The sequence below is a fragment of the Carettochelys insculpta genome, chromosome 2 (assembly GCF_033958435.1).
Source record: "Carettochelys insculpta isolate YL-2023 chromosome 2, ASM3395843v1, whole genome shotgun sequence".
NCBI lineage: Eukaryota > Metazoa > Chordata > Testudines > Carettochelyidae > Carettochelys > Carettochelys insculpta.
In genome coordinates, this window is record NC_134138.1 from 101,647,337 (window position 1) to 101,663,740 (window position 16,404).

The following is a 16,404-nucleotide window of genomic DNA, read 5'->3' on the forward strand; positions in this document are numbered from 1 at the left end:
GAACCCCGCCATTTCGACATAGCAGGATATGGATCGTCTACACACGCCCTATTTTGACATTGAACATTGAAGTAGGGCGCTATTCCCATCTTCGGATAGGAACAGAGATTTCAACTTCTCGCCGTTCAAAGTCAATTTCAACATTGAAATAGTGCACGGTGCATGTAGACACAAAGTGTACTATTTTGACGTTGTACCAGCTACTTCGAAGTAGCCGGCTAGTGTAGACGCACCCATAGTGTATTGCAACATCATATCTACCTATATACTTATCAGCCTTGTCAGTTTCTGTAAACCAATCATATTATACATCATGGCAGTCTATCTTTATTTTCCTCCTCCAAGCACAAGAAAGAGCAATATTCAGCCACCTATGTCCACAGCTGTGGATTTATTGAGAGTATTCAGAAAAGCAAATGGTTTGGATTTCCTTTGTTTTTAGAAAAGTATCCATGTTTACACTTGATGCTGCCAACTGAGGACAAATGTCAGGGTTACTTTTCCCAATAACTCAGAGCTAATGATTTGGCTACCTTCCTATTGACTGCACAAGAATTTCTTGGTTAATAATCACTGTTCCTAACTCAGCAAGAGAGGCCTACCTGAGAAAACAATGTGTTGGTGAGCTGTAAATTGCAATAACAATTTTCCAAAAATATTCAAAATTTAGAAGTATGACACTGTAATTTATAGCACCTGACTGCACTGCCAAATTCTTGTGCAAATGCATATGTTAATAATACTAACAACACTTGACCCTACTGGCAATACCCTGTGCCAATGGTTATTGCTTCTAATGATAAAAAATGAGTTTTGTCAGAAAATGGGTTTGGCTGTACTTGGCGTCTATAGTTTGCATTTGTTTATTAGCTTGTCCTCATGCTGATTATAATGTTTAGTTTATATAAGAACATAAGAGGATTAATGTCCTCTGTGTGCAAACAAGCAAATCATAATGTTAGCATTAAAGCACAGTGCACTGTATGAATTCAACACAAAGTCATGTAACATGTGATATGTTAAAATGATCTATTAGCTATTTACTGTGCATCTATGGGCAACAACTCCTTTTTAGACATTTAGTTTTACTTTGATATATGTGTTTAATTCACACTTGCAGTAGTTCAGATTACATATGTTTTGAGCTAGGAGGATGAAACTCCAATGAAGCTTATGGTCGACTAGGTTGAACTTGGCCACAAATTCCTTAAAATGTACAAGATTCTAGGTCTCCTAAAACCTACATTTGCAACAATTATTTTAATTATCTCTTTTAACTGTAATTTGGACACATATGAACCCAATTTATTATTCATTGAGTTAAAATACCAAGGGCAAAAATTTCATTTGTCTTTACAGGTGCAAGATTTTTAAAGAAATTGCAAACCTCATGTCTAAGAGTGCAACCCATAGTAAAGATTTTGTGTCTCACAAGTGGCATATTTGATAGCAAGACAGTCAATAAAAACAATAGCAGAGTTCATCTATCCATCTGTCTTCTTCTATTAAATTCTTGTATTTCATTTAGTGGACACTGTCATGTGAATAATTACAAATTAAAAACATAAATAAACAGGAAGAGGCAACCTCAAGAAAAGGCAGAAGAAATGCATTGTTAGAGACTCCATTTTATATTAAGATACCAACTTGTGCCACCAATGCTTCTTTTCCACTGTTTTTTTGAAAAAAATTACATCTGAAAATATGCCATACTTAAATGTCTGAACATAAAATATTTGCTATTTGTGTTCTCATTCATTACATCTATTCATTATTCTACAGCCTACAATTGCCAGTGTTTATTTGTGAAAGCTTAGCCTTGCAAACCTGTGAATGCAATCTAAAATACCTTACTTGCCAGTTAATTTAGTAAACACTTGAGAACAGTGGTGGTCAAACTACAGCCCAGGGGCTGCATGAAGCTCATAAGGAAAATCTGATGATAGGGTCAGAGGGGTGGCCATGTTAGACTGTAGCTTCACTAAAACCACCCCAACCAACCAAATAAAAACAGCAGCAAGGAAACCTGTAGCACACAGGCTGTGAAACATTATATGGGTGTTGACTATTCACTGGCAAGGCCCCCCTCCATCACAGCTCTCAGTGGCTGTGATTCACCTTTTCTGACCAATGAGAGATTTGAGAAGTGGAGGGTAGCATGCTCCTGTGGCCCACTACTTCCCTCAGTTCCCATTGGCTGAGAACAGCAAATGTTGGCCACTGGGAGCTGCAGGGAGCCATGCCTGTAGACAGTTAAATGTAAACATAATATCTTACAACCTACCAGTGGATTACCCTGATGGAGGTTGCCCACCACTGCTCTAGAATCAATGTGGTACAGCAGAGCTTCTGACCCTTTTTGCAGTTTGATCCAATGCTCAACCAAACAAAGCTAGTCTTCCTCATAGGCATCACTCTGAAATCTGTGCATCACATTTTAATGATGATACAAAGGAAGTATCTAATGACAGAGATATTTCCAAGAGATACTATGGAAATTGATGCAGAGAGAGCCCATCACCTGTGAAAGAACTGCTGTTGAGGGAAATCATTTCAGCAAAAAAAAAAAAAAAAGTGAATGGCATCTGGATTGTGGAACTATGTACTGCAATTAAAGCTCTGTTAAACCCACTCCAAGCATTTATGTGAACATATACTGTAGCTAGCCCTTGGATTAGGACCATGTCCCATTCTGAGCTGAGCTGATTGTACCATGACTAAGAGCTCATTCGTTCTGTTCCATGAGGGAAAGAGAGCTTTGTAGCTAAAGAACAGAACTGGGAATCTAGGACTTCAATGTAATGAAGCTTAGTATAGGGTTAGGTTTAGGGTTTATCCATGGGAATTTGGGTGCAATGTGTCTATCTCCCCCAGACCCTGACTATTTTATTTAAGAACTCTCCAAACAATCCAGAAGTCCTGAGTTTGACAAATCTGACCGGAATTCACACCAGTACACCAAACAGGACTTCTCCTGAGATTCTGTATATTTCCAGGATGGCTAGCTCTCATGATTTCATCACAAGTCTCATCAGTTTAGATTTTTAGTTCCTTGAAATAATTGATTTTTATGGGCATCTTAGCTTTCATTTCCAAAGAGAAAGGAAGTTTTTAGCTATGCTAAGGGAAAAGCTTGAGTGGGAACCTGAGTTTGAAGCCTAAAAGACTTTAAAAATGAAAGACAAAGAATCCAAAATGTATTACTTTAGCTAAAAATTGAATGACTTTTAATCAATGTCATGACTTTTTAACTTATTTTTTCATCCTTGAGCTTGTCAGTACTATATTTCCTCCTCTCTTTCTCTCAGGCTATATTGTGAAAATAGACTTTCTTACAATAGTTGTCTCATTGTTCAACATGGAAAACACAGGAGCTGCTTCTACATATGTCCCTTCTTTTTGGTAAGGTCACGTTAATGAGGCAGTTAGGAAAATGCTAATGAGATGTTGTCATGAATGTGCAATCCATCATTAGCATAACAACTGCCACACAATTTGAAAATGCTGCTTTTGGAACACATGCTGCCCACGTCAACTGGGGCCTTTTGAAAGGACCCCCTGAATTTGAAAGCCGCTTCTTTCTAAAACCTAATAGGAAGAAGGGGTTCTCAAAATTGGGGGGAGCTTTCAAATGCCACCCCCCCATCTACACAGGCAGCATGTGTTCCAAAAGCAGCACTTTCGAATCATGTGTAACCACCATTATGCAAATGAGGTGCTACATATTCATCTTAGCACCTCATTAGCATCTTCCAAACTGGGGGGTATGTGTAGATGCAGCTAGGGTGTATATCACTGGTCTTTGCACAAGAGTAGTTCATCTCTTTCCATGGAAAAGTAACTCCAACATGCTCATCATGTTACATGAGAGACTCAGCCTTACTTTTTGGGCCTTTTAGCCCTTGGCTTTGGGTCTTTATGCCTGACTCTGGCTGGACCAATAGGAGTTTTTTTGTGATATTTTTTGAATGATGTGTATGGTAGTAACTGACTTTACTGTGGTTCGATAACAGTGGTTGAAAAAGGATTAAAGAGCTGCCTTTGAGGCAGAGCAGGGAACATCAGTTGTTTGTGGCATGGCACTGTCTGGGATGGTCTGAATACAAAAAAGACCTGGTTGGAAAAGACCTTTGTCAAGGAAGATCTGAAAATACAATGGGAACTCCAGGGACTGAACAAATTGACACTTAACAGGACATTCGGGCTAGTAGAACATGAGAAATCCACGGGGGTCTTCAGGAGGAAAACAAGGAACTGAGAAGTGACAGATGGCTTGGATGAGAGCTGTGCTTTGGAGACACAGGACTCTCACCTGGTGCTGAGAGAGAAGCAAATACACAGAGTCAAAAATGGATTCCATGGCACAGCTCAGCAGGTTGATTGCAGTTGCATGGAAAATATGAACTGGGTCTTAAGTTTGGTTTGTCTGTGCTAACCTAAGGACTGTGAGGCTGTGTTCCAACTGACAAAATAAACGCTACTCTGCAAACAATAAATAATATGTATTTCAGAAGTTCTGTTTTCTGTCCTAACTGGAACACAGATTACAGAGATGTGAAAAATGAAATATAATGTCAAAAAAATTAAAGAAATATTTGATAACCCCCCAAAATGGTCAAAAGTTCAGCAAAAGGTCAAGTAGGTAGTTGGATAGGGAGGAAGTTTCTATTTTTAAAATTAGTTTATCCTCATATATTTAGCACATTATTTCGCATATGCATTTAATCTGTGAAATACACACACACTTTAAATAGCCTTTTAGCTCCCTCTTTTCAACTGTAGTTTAGCTGTGAAGACAAAAGTTGTTTCAGCGTAAAGAATATGAACTCTTTGTGATAGCTTGCAAGAGCTTTGTCTTTAAAATATCTCTGCCTATTTAATTTAACTTGTTTAATTGTTTTTGGTTTCACAATTTATTTTAAGGACAATTAAGACAAGGATAAAATTGGTTTCAAAGATTAGAATATGCTATGATTATAAAACAAAACACAGATTGAAAGAACAGCCTTCCCTTTTTATCACTCTGAATTCACCAATAAATGTACTAAGTTGGATGTAAGAAAAAATGTATTATTTGTGTGTGTGCATGTGTGTGTGTGTGTGAGAGAGAGAGAGGGCTAAAGAGAGAGAGACAGAGAGAGAGAGACAGAAAGAGAGAATTTTTCTGACCTTCTCCATGTGCTAATTAACTTTTGCTGTTGTTTTTAATTTACTGAAATCGATACTGATGAAAAGTAACAGATCAGAGAATCCTCATTCCTCTTATTGGGAATAGAAAGCTTCAACTGTATTCAAACACCTCAAATACAATCTGAAGGAATTGTTTCAAAGAAGCTCATTTCAAATCTTTGGCGTCTGTGCTGGTGTTGCCTACAAGCACGCCTAGTAGAGAAATGGACATGTGTTCACTAGAATATAAGGTGCTCTCTCCAACATGTGTCCACCTATGCTGAATTTAAGCTACTGTCAATTGCTAAATGCCCTGAGACCAATTTCCCCATCCCCCTAAGCCATCCAGGCTGGCACTGGCTGCATGTTCTTTGGAACTCTACTTGCCTTTAGATTCTGGATCATGTGTTTGAAGCTTTTTATTGGTAAAATCTTATTGAGAAGAGCACATTGTTCTAATACAATATGTTGAGGTAAAGGAGATTGTCATTAATACCTTTATTAGGCTAAAAAGGAACATTTAGAACAATGTTAGTGAATGTAAGTCAACACTTTCAGGGTTTGAAAGAAAAAAATAATTACAACTGGACCACCCACATCTTCCATGCTTTTATCTCAAGATTCCTTTGCAGGCCAAGAGAATCACTATTGGAAAATATAATCTACTCTGGATTTACTTGTATGGTACATTTAAACCAGCAGGGGAAATTGTAAATAAAGAGACTTGGATGTTGCAGGAGTACAGCTAGAGATGTAAGTAGAGAGGATTTCTTTAAATCTAGTAACTGGTTGAAATGTTTGGAAGAGTATTGAAGAAACACCTTGAATTTTAAAATATATTCTCCATCAAAAAACATCATTAAAATAGGTGAATGTACAGCAAGAGGGCATGCTGGGTAACCAACAGAAACTTGAAGATCTACTCATGAAAAATTCATTTGAATTCAGTAGGACTTTTGTCTAAGTATAAATTTTGGGATCAGCTTGGCAATAGATCGTTTTCTGTGGGTTTTTGATCAGTGTTAATCTGTGCATTCACCTGAGACATTGAGATTCTAATTGAGCTTGTACATCCATATTCTGCATGTCCCACAATTTTCCCCCCAAAGTGTTTTCTCCCAAGCCAGACTCCATCTCTCATGACTCTATGGACTCTCTGCAATAACAGTTGTGTTTTGACCCATTGACTGCTACACTTACCTACATGCTTCTAGCTTCCGTCCTGCACACACCACATGATCCACCATTAACAGTCAAGCCCCAAGATGCAATTGCTTGTGCTCTGATCCTACTGACAGAGACCAAAACCAAAAGATCTCTACCAAACAAATTAACAGGGACAGAAGAATACCCAGAAACCAACTACTCCAAGATAAGCCCGAAAAAGCCAATAATAGAATACGACTTGTTATTACCTAGAGCCCCCAACTCAAACCACTGTAATGCATCATTGAAGATCTACAACCTATCTTAAATCATAGTGCCACACTCCAGAAGACCCTAGGTGACAGGCCTGTTCTCTCCTATAGACCACCTCCCAACCTTATGAGAATTCTCACTAGCAACCAGAGGCTATACCACAATAGTGCTAATTCTGGAGCTTGTCCTTGCAACAAGCCCCATTGCCAACTTTTTCCACATATCTATTCTGGAAATACCATCACTGGACCTCATCACATCAATTATAGAATCATGGGCACATTTTCTTGTGTCTCAACCAACGTCATATATGCCATCATGTGCCAGCTATGCCCACACACTTTGTATATTGGACAAACTGCAAACACTCTTTGCCAAAGAATGAATGAACATAAAGCGGACATAAAAAATCTCCAGATACACAAATCTATCACCCAGCACTTTAATGGAATGGGCCATTCTGTTAAAGATCTGAGAGTTTTGTGTTCTACTGAAAAGGGACTTTAACAACCATCTACAGAGGGAATGCTCAGAACTAACATTCATATTCATATTCAACACATTAACATGTGATTTGAACAGGGACAGCAATTACCTGACCCATTATAAAGACTCTTTCACATACTTGGATGTTTGACCTCACACTTACTTTTCCAGCCCACATACCCGTCTCTCTCTGCTCTTCTATCTAGTTTGCCAACTTTGATAACAATTTCTTCTGAATTTCCAACCTTTATAACAATTTTTGGACCGCTGTACTTTATATATTGAGTCTGTTCTGATAAGGCTATAGATCTGAAGAGGTGGGTCTGTCCCATGAAAGCTCATCACCCAATAAATTCTTTTGTTAGTCTTTAAAGTGCTACAGATCTTACCAGTTTATTATCTTGGTTTGAATGTAATTTTCTAGAAGTCAGCAAAATTAGACATCTGCATCTTAGTATAGTCTGTGTGTTGTTTAAGCATCAACAAGTCTATTCATTTTTATCTTGTCCTCTGATGTATCTTTATGTCTAGCACTGAAATTTCACCACTTCACCTCCATACTTGGTTAAACAGCCTAAAAAATAAAAAAAGCATTCTGGGCAGAACTTAATATGAAAACTATTGACAGTTATTTAAAAAAACATACAGTTGATTTATTGACATTATTTATTAACTATTAGTGTTGTTCAACACAGAGATTCACGTGTTACAATGCTGCTACTTTAAACCTAACATATCTCTTGGCAACTTTCTTTGAGATGCTTTGTGAGGCATAAAAACACTTAGCACAGATACCATCTGGATATTCATCTTTTGCGAGCCTCAACATACATCTTAATTTCTGATGTAGGTTCTACGTGGCTTTCTGTACATGCAGAGATCGCAACTATCTAATTTCAGTCAAGTTCAAAGTTACAAAGATTAGCTTGAATATAAAGGGAATCTAAATGTAATATACTTATTTACAACTAGCTACTTTCTTCTGTCAATTAGACACACACACTATTTAATCATTCTTGTAATTACACTAATAAAACAATTCACATTTTTCTTATTATATCTGCTTGTGAGAGCTGCTTTTACAGTCCTTGGTACTGGTCCAGACCTTATATGGAACCTGCCATTGCAATATCAACCCACTAGCCTTTGAAGCAGTAGTTTCCTTTTTTGTCTTTGGTCTAGCTACAGAGCATTATGGGACTCAGTATGCTTGGTCAGCGGAGGAACAACAAGGATTAATTGTGCACTAAGGTTTTGGGGGGTGGTGACTCTTATTTAGTGTATGTTTGTACAAGTCACAACATGATAAGGTCGCAATCCTTATTGGGGCTTTCAGATACAAGACTGCCATGGCAGCAATATGTGACATCCCACAGAGGAAGTTTGAGGATTCGGGGAAAGTTTCAGGGGCTCTGATGACTCTGAGTGCCTGCAAGAAGAAACCAACTGTAGATGTTCCATAATGCCATCCCTGAGTCTTCTTATTGAGTTATTTGTTGCTACTTTAATACCCATAGCTACAGACCTACAAATCCACAGATCTCTACAGTTATCCGCATCCTTGGCTTAGTTGTGCAGATTTGGATGCAGATGTGGATACCAATTTTATATCTAGAACCCCACAGATTTGCAGATATCTACTTCATATCCCCATGTGTCCACATCTGTGGATGTGGATGCAGGTATCTGCCCATCATTTTTGCAGATGTAGATACAGACACAAATTTTTTATCTGTGCAAGCCTCTATTCGTGGTTCACACATAGAATTCAACAAGCAACCCATCAACAAGCAACCAGTCAACAAGAGTCCATTTTTCAAATCTATTTACTATATCTGGTTAATCAGAGGAAGATGCAGATTCGTACACAGAGTAGAAACCCCCATAAAATTACGAATATGACAATGTGATGGGATGGCATATAATAGCAGGGAATTGGTCTTGATGTCCCTTTTAGTCCTTTGTCCCTACGAAAATGTACATAAAATGATGCACCATAGCCAAGATTATATTTGAAGCTGTTGTCCAAAGTAGTTTGTGCAGTTCTGAACTCTAATCTCTCTCCAGGCCCTGATTCAGTAAGGCAATTATTTTTAAGCACATGAGTATTCACATGAAGTCAATGAGACTACTCACGTCCTTTAAATTAGGCACATATTTAAAAGCTTGTATGAACTAAGGCCATAGTAACTGATGAAGCACTCCTCACTTCCTATAGTCAGAGGCAACAAAATTCAATATCTGACAGCTTGTGTAAGAGGACAATAGCAAATTCAGTAGGCACACTCTTTGTGGTATGGATGGCAACTACAGTGGAATTGATGAACATAACTAATTGTTTTATTATGATTGTTTTACCATGCCAAATCTATTGGCTTTGTGGCTGGGACGCCAGTGCTCATTTACCAACCCTCAGGATATTCTTAAATGTTTGTACCACAATAGACATTCATTGCAGAAACTAGGAAATAAATATTTTTCAGGTGTCACCGATGAAAGTGCTTACAGACTTTTTGAAAAGTAAGTTCAACTTTATTTGGAAATCTGTATTTTGACATGAAACATTGTAAAAATGTATTGCATTAATTAATAAATAATTGAGCCAAAGTTGGGGTAAAATAATAAAAAATAAACCCACATTAACCCAGCCTGAAACAGAAAATCTCCACCACCCCTGCACACTGACATTGAAAGTTTGCTTTTCAGATTAGTTTGATGCTGCAATGAAAGTCAAAGTATGCATTTAAATGAAGATGTTTTGATAAAGTGAGATCCATGCTTCTTAAGTTAGGTTTCAGCAACAGAACTGCTTTAAACTAAATGACATTTCAGTGCAAAATTAGTTCTTTTTTCTGTCATCGTGGAACTGAAAAGGTTAATGAGAACCTGCAACTTACAGTTGAAAGTTACTGGAAAAATTGATGCATCATTGCTTATGAAGCCTTGTAGTGCCTAGCAGGGGTTGTATTTCTAAAGTACATTTGTTGGCCCTGTGTATTTAAGGAGCATATTTAGCTAGGCCAAGTCACCATCAATTATAATTATATGTGGAGCATGCTTACATTTCATGTACGTACTGTATCAGCATGTCCACCCAATTGCTGTGTGCCCCCTGCGTCTGCCACTCTGATTTGTCTCTGAGGGAGTCTGTTGGTAATTCTCTTTTACAAGGTGCAAGGAAAGTACTCTCAAAGGACGGCAGCCTTGACTTCCCCTTGACAAATGCTGACTCGGTGATTAGGAATGATGTGTTCAGTAGTAGTGGCAAAGACAGGAAAACATATACAAGTAACATTCAAAACAAGATAGAAAGGGTTGGGCCTTCTTATTTCCAGTTTGGATTAGGACTCAAGCCTGTTTTAATGTGTAATATGCTGTACTCCTTTCTTGAAAGGCATAATTGAAGTTAAAGAGAAAAAATCATTTCTCCACTGGGGTTATCTGACCAGCTTCTCTTCTGCAGAAGGACATTATTGGACAATTTCTCAATAGAGTATTGGATATTTTTAACATCAGGCTTACAAAGAATTAGAAAGTCAAATAAATGTTTGAGGATTTGCTAATTGTATCTTTTTAGGGCCTGATTCTGGCATTTTTACTCACTTTCAGTCATTCAATCAATTTCATTTCCAGTCCAGTGAGACAGCACTGAATGTGGTAAGGATAGTAGAATCCATTCTTTCTCCTTTAACTATTCACTCATATGCTAACACATTTTCCCCATTGCTTTCCTGAATTTTGATGTATAATTTACATACAGCTGATCTTAGACAAGAGGATTGGCACATCATACAAAGTTTTCATACTAAGAATCTGATTCAGAAAAGCCCCTAAGCATGTGCTTAAACCTCCATGACTGTAAATGGAACTTAAGTGCCCTTTCTGAATAAGGTTTTTTTTCCTAAACTGGAGCGTAATAGCCCCCTTGTCTTACTGACAAGAACTGAGCCGTTGATGGGGAAAAAATGTTTTTGTGACTCTTAACCTGGTCTGAAAATATTTGTTCCCTTTTAATTTGATTTTATTAAGAATTTGGCTATGAATTTTTGTTTACACAGTGTTTGATGAAAAGCATATTGTATAAAAATAGAGCTATTTGTGGTAGAAGCATGGTACCTCCAACCATGCAGACACTAGCTTTTTTGGTTTGGTGAGTGAAGGTGAGAAAGGGTAGTGAGAAATTAGGAGAGTGTTTCAAAATCACCGAGTTTCTAAACTAAGATGGGGCTCTATTACTGCCAATATTAAATTATGTCCATGCTTAACTTTAAGGTTGTGTGTAGTTCCATTAATTTCACCATGTAATCAAAAAGCTACTGATATAGCTGAAGTTACGCATGGCTGCAAATATTTGAAGGAACAGAGTGAAAATAGATAAATCACCATGAACAGCAGAGAGGGGAAGAAGGTAGATTGTAGACAGCAGTTGCTCCAACTGCTAGGTTTCCTGGCTATGTCCCTTTAGGTTTGAAGGAGAAAATAACATTTCATAGTCACCTGTGCAATCTGTTTGAGTTCTCTTGAAGGGACAATGAAAGCAAAATGTAGCCCATAAAAGCCGGGTGAAAGGTGGGGGAAGGGTCTGAAAAAATCACCAAAATGTCAACAACATTTATTTTAATGTTGTAATTTTGCTGTACGTTTTTAGGACTTGCTGCCCTTTTCCCACTAAGACTCCAGCTGTGCTGATTGTAATGAGTCTTTATAAGAGATTAAATCATAGCTCTGCTACTCAACAAAGAGCAAATGGATGAAAGAGACCCAAGGTGAGTGAAGAGGAAGAAATACGGCATCATTAGTGATTATACTGAAATACAGAAGAGATGGGGTAGGAGGTTATGACCTCAGTTTGAAAGTTTTCCATTTCTAACACCAGCCATTTATAGAAATGAACAGTGAAGTCTTACTTGGTTTGTTTTTGATGAGGATAAACTTGAGTCAGTAATGAGCAGTAATGCAGCACATAATGAGACATACAACAAAGATTGCTTCTTGGTATCTGAATTCTCCATGTGGTGGGCAGAAATGCTTCTTTATACAAATAATCTACACCTTGCTGAGAAGATTCAACTAAATTAATATATCTATTTTACCAAGATGAAATGAAGCAAAAGAAATATGCAATACAGAGAATGGGATCTGGTTCACAAAAGAGTGTATCATTTCCTCAGCACATATCCTTATAGACAAGATGGTGAATACCTTATTAATACTCATAAGCAGTCACGCACATGTGTAGTTCTGTTAACTTCAGTGTGACTGCGCCCATGAGGAAGAGTTCAAAATCCAGATGATATCACTGTATATTTTTAAATCAATGCAATGCCAATATAGGGCCCAAACAGTTGCTAGATGCCCTACTCCCACTGAAAGTAAGAGTATTGCACCTAACTCCCCTTTGTCTTTGGAAGTCACCTCTGTTCTGTGGATGTTCTCTATCCCCCGTGGGTTGTTAACAAAGACCGAAGCTGAAAGCTGGCTAACTTGAAAAAGTAGAATTTACTTAAACCCTGTGGCCGTTTCTACACAGTCCACTTTCTCTGAAAGTGGTATGGTAATACATGGCCTGAAATATGCTAATAAGACAAGGATGCAAATTCCCCATGCCTCATTAGCATATGGTGAAGTGATTTGGAGTCTGGAAGATCGTTCTTCCAGACTCCAAAATGCCATTTAGAAGCGCAGCCCCGGGGGAGCTTCCAGAAGGAAGTCCTTCTTCTGGACACCCCTTCTTCCTGAAAATTTTTGGGAAGAAGGGGCCTACAGAAGGACTTCCTTCCAGAAGAAAGTCTTCCGGACTCCAAGTCATGTGACCATATGCTAATGAGGCATGGGGAATTTGCATCCACACCTTATTAGCATATTTCGGGCCCTGTATTACCACGCCACTTTCGGAGAAAGTGGCCTGTGTGGAAACGGCCTGTGTGCTGCTCTGTCCACATGGCACCACTGCCTTCATCTCAACTCCATTCATTCCCTCCTCTACTCATATTCCCTCAATAAGGGTGTGTGCACAATTGCATTCCTCTTTCAAAGAGGTATGCAAAAGAGGTAAAATGCAAATGCAAATGAGGTATAAATTTGCATATTTGGTACCTCATTTGCATATTCCAATTTCAAAAGAGCTACTTACAGAAGAAAAAAGCTGGTGCAGATGCTGCTCTTTCAAAAGTAAACCCATCTTCGAATGAATCCTTTGTCCCTTTATTTAATGGTGGGGTTTACTTTCAAAAAAGCAGCATCTACACTGGCTTTCTTCTTTTGAAAGAAGCTCTTTCGAAATTAGAATATCCAAATGAGGTGCAGGGTATGCAAATTTATACCTCATTTGCATTTTTGATTTACCTCATTTGCATACCTCTTTAGAAAGAGGAATGCAAGTGTAGACACACCCTAATAGTTCCTTACAGTTCCACTGATCATGCTACAGATAAGACTATTGTATTTTACTTCAGTAGCAAAGAAAAATATTGTCGTGTTAAAAACAAAAGAAAAATGAACTTTTGTTAGTTAATTATTATTTGTGTTGTAGTGACACACACCAAATGCTGTATTATGTTCATATATGCAGGCAACCAGTCTCTGACATCAAGAGCTTGCAGTTGAAGAAAAGCATCATTAGCAGAACCCTGAATGGGTTCAAAATTTATATTTTCATCTGTATTTGTATCTGCAAAGAAATGAGCCCCTGATATCAACACTGACATCTGAAGATGTGGATGCCTGTAGATATAAAGAGGATATCCACAAATTTGCAGGATTCTAAATACAAAATTTGTATCCAAATATGCATCCCTAGCTACAAAAAATGAGCCATGGATATCTGCTACATATCTGCAACTATCCACATATGTGGATGTTAAAGTGGATATCCGTGGCCCATTTTTTGTGTATGTGGACGCAAATGCAGATAGACTGTAGGGTTGTGTCGACACTAGCCTTCTTCTTTGAAGGGGGTAAGTTAATCAGTCTGGCCATTTCTACACGAATATACAGAGTGAAAGATACTAATGAGGTGTGGATGCAAATTCCACATACCTCATTAGCATAAAGTCACATGATTTGGAGTCTGGAAGACCATTCTTCTGGACTCCAAAACGCCGTGTAGAAGCATGGCCCCGGGGAGGCTGTCAGAAGGAAGTCCTTCCAGAGTCCCCTTCTTCCTGAAAATTTTTGGGAAGAAGGGGCCTCCGGAAGAACGGTCTTCCAGATTCCAAATCATGTGATGTTATGCTAATGAGGCATGGGGAATTTGCATCCATACCTCATTAGCATATTTTGCTCCGTGTGTTAGCATAGCAATGGCCCCTGAGCAGAGAATACTAATGAAGTGCTGCTATGAATGTGCTGGCATGCCATGTAGCCATGGGCACTTTAAGTGCCTGCACAACTTCTAAGTGCCCTTACTCCCTAACATTTTTTGTGGGAAGAAGGGTTCTCTTGAATATGGAGTTTACTTTTGAAAGAGCTAGGTCTACACTGCTTTTCTTCTTTCAAAAGAAGCTCTTTTGAAAGAAGAATATGCAAATGCAGCACTAGATATGTAAATCTGAACCTAATTTGCATTTACAATTTCCTCGTTTGCATACCTCTTTTGAAAGCACACTGCTAGTGTAGACACAGCCATTATGTACAGAATCTGCTTCTTCTGGTTATGCCTCCAGAATGATATATTTGCTTTCAGATGGATTTTTCATGTTGTGGATATAGGCCACAGTAAAATGGGGTAGGGAGAAGGGAAAAGGGAAAAATGATGGTTCTGTGTTCATAAAGTACTGTGCTTATTTTGTGTACAAAACTATGTATTCTTGTGATGAGGTATTTTGCACCTAGCATTTCAAAGTTAACTTATATAGGTGAGCAACTTCTGCTAGAAAATTAAAGAGCAAAAAGGCAATGTTGGCACCAGGGTGACATACTGAGAGTTTTAGGAACCACTTTAAAAGTGTTCAGGATCTTATTTGTAGACGTAAAAATGACAATAAATACTTATACCTTTGTCCCATATCTATTTTCTATTTGGGACCCCCACATTAAATGGATTATGTTTGCAAATTTTGATGGAGATCCCTAACCCAGTTTAGAATCAAGCTGTTTCTTTTTTCTGCTTCACATACCATTAGTAACCACCACAGGTTAGTATTCTGCTGTCTGGAATCAGAGTTTATTTGGCTATTCTGCTGATGCCTGTGACTGAATTTGACACAGCTTGCTTGTCTGCTGCTATTGTATATTAACTCTGCTGGGATAACAATAGTAAAGTGGCCCCTGCTGAAAAAGGTAGGAGAGCCATATATACAGAGTTGCTTTTCTGATCATAACTGAACTTGAAACATTCCTTTAGAAAATTTTGCTTAGCTTAAAACATAACATTCTTGGTGATGTTTTCTGCTCTTTTGTAACCTCACTGCCTATAAAGTTGCACAGAAGTTACACAGGGAAGATTTTGTTGTTGTTGTTGTTTTTCCAATAAGAAGCTGGTTGAAAATGTTCCCTGAACTTACATTATCTGCATAATCTAACATACCCTTCTTATGCCTTACCAGTGGCTTAAGGCACAACCTGGTAAATTTAGGCATTCACACCCTTTCCCTTCCAAATTCTCAGAAATTAGGATGCCTACCCTTACTGAGGGCCAAATTATGAAAGGCCCTTTAGGGGATGCAGCCCATGGTCCCAGCCTATGAGGACACCTTAGCCCAGGGCCCTTGGATGCAGCCACTAAAGCCCGTGCACACTGCATTCCTGGCCCTCTCTGTCTGGCCAGCAGCGGGGAGGTGGCTTTGTGTTAGGCCATCGTCCTCTTACCTCCCCTCCCTGCCCGCCAGGCCGGGATCGCATCACCATGAGTGTAGGTAAATTTTCTGTCCTTACACTCTCCTGCAGACTTTTCACCCACTGCTCCCATTGGCTGGGAATTGTGACTAACAGAAGCAGTGAGGGGTGGTTCACGCAAACACAGGACAAACAGAACCACCTGTTTCCCTCCTTCCCAGCCAAACAGGAGGTGCATCAGGTAAGCAGCCAGTCCTCTGCTTCCTCGCTCTCAGACTTGTCACCCAGACACCCTGCCTGCTCTTGCATCCTACTTCCTGTACACACACACCCGAACTTCCTCCCAGACCCTACACTCTCTACCCCAAGCCCACACCCTGGCAGCCCCTCCCACATACTGAGTACCCTGCTTTGGCCCCACCCTAGAGCCTAGGAGAGTCCCACAAAATCTACTAGCCTTGGTCTCCCAGTATAAATAATACCTCCCTGGGAGAAACCTGGTCAAATTAAGTATGTATGGTACCCATATTGCTTGGTATTCTATGGATCTATGAG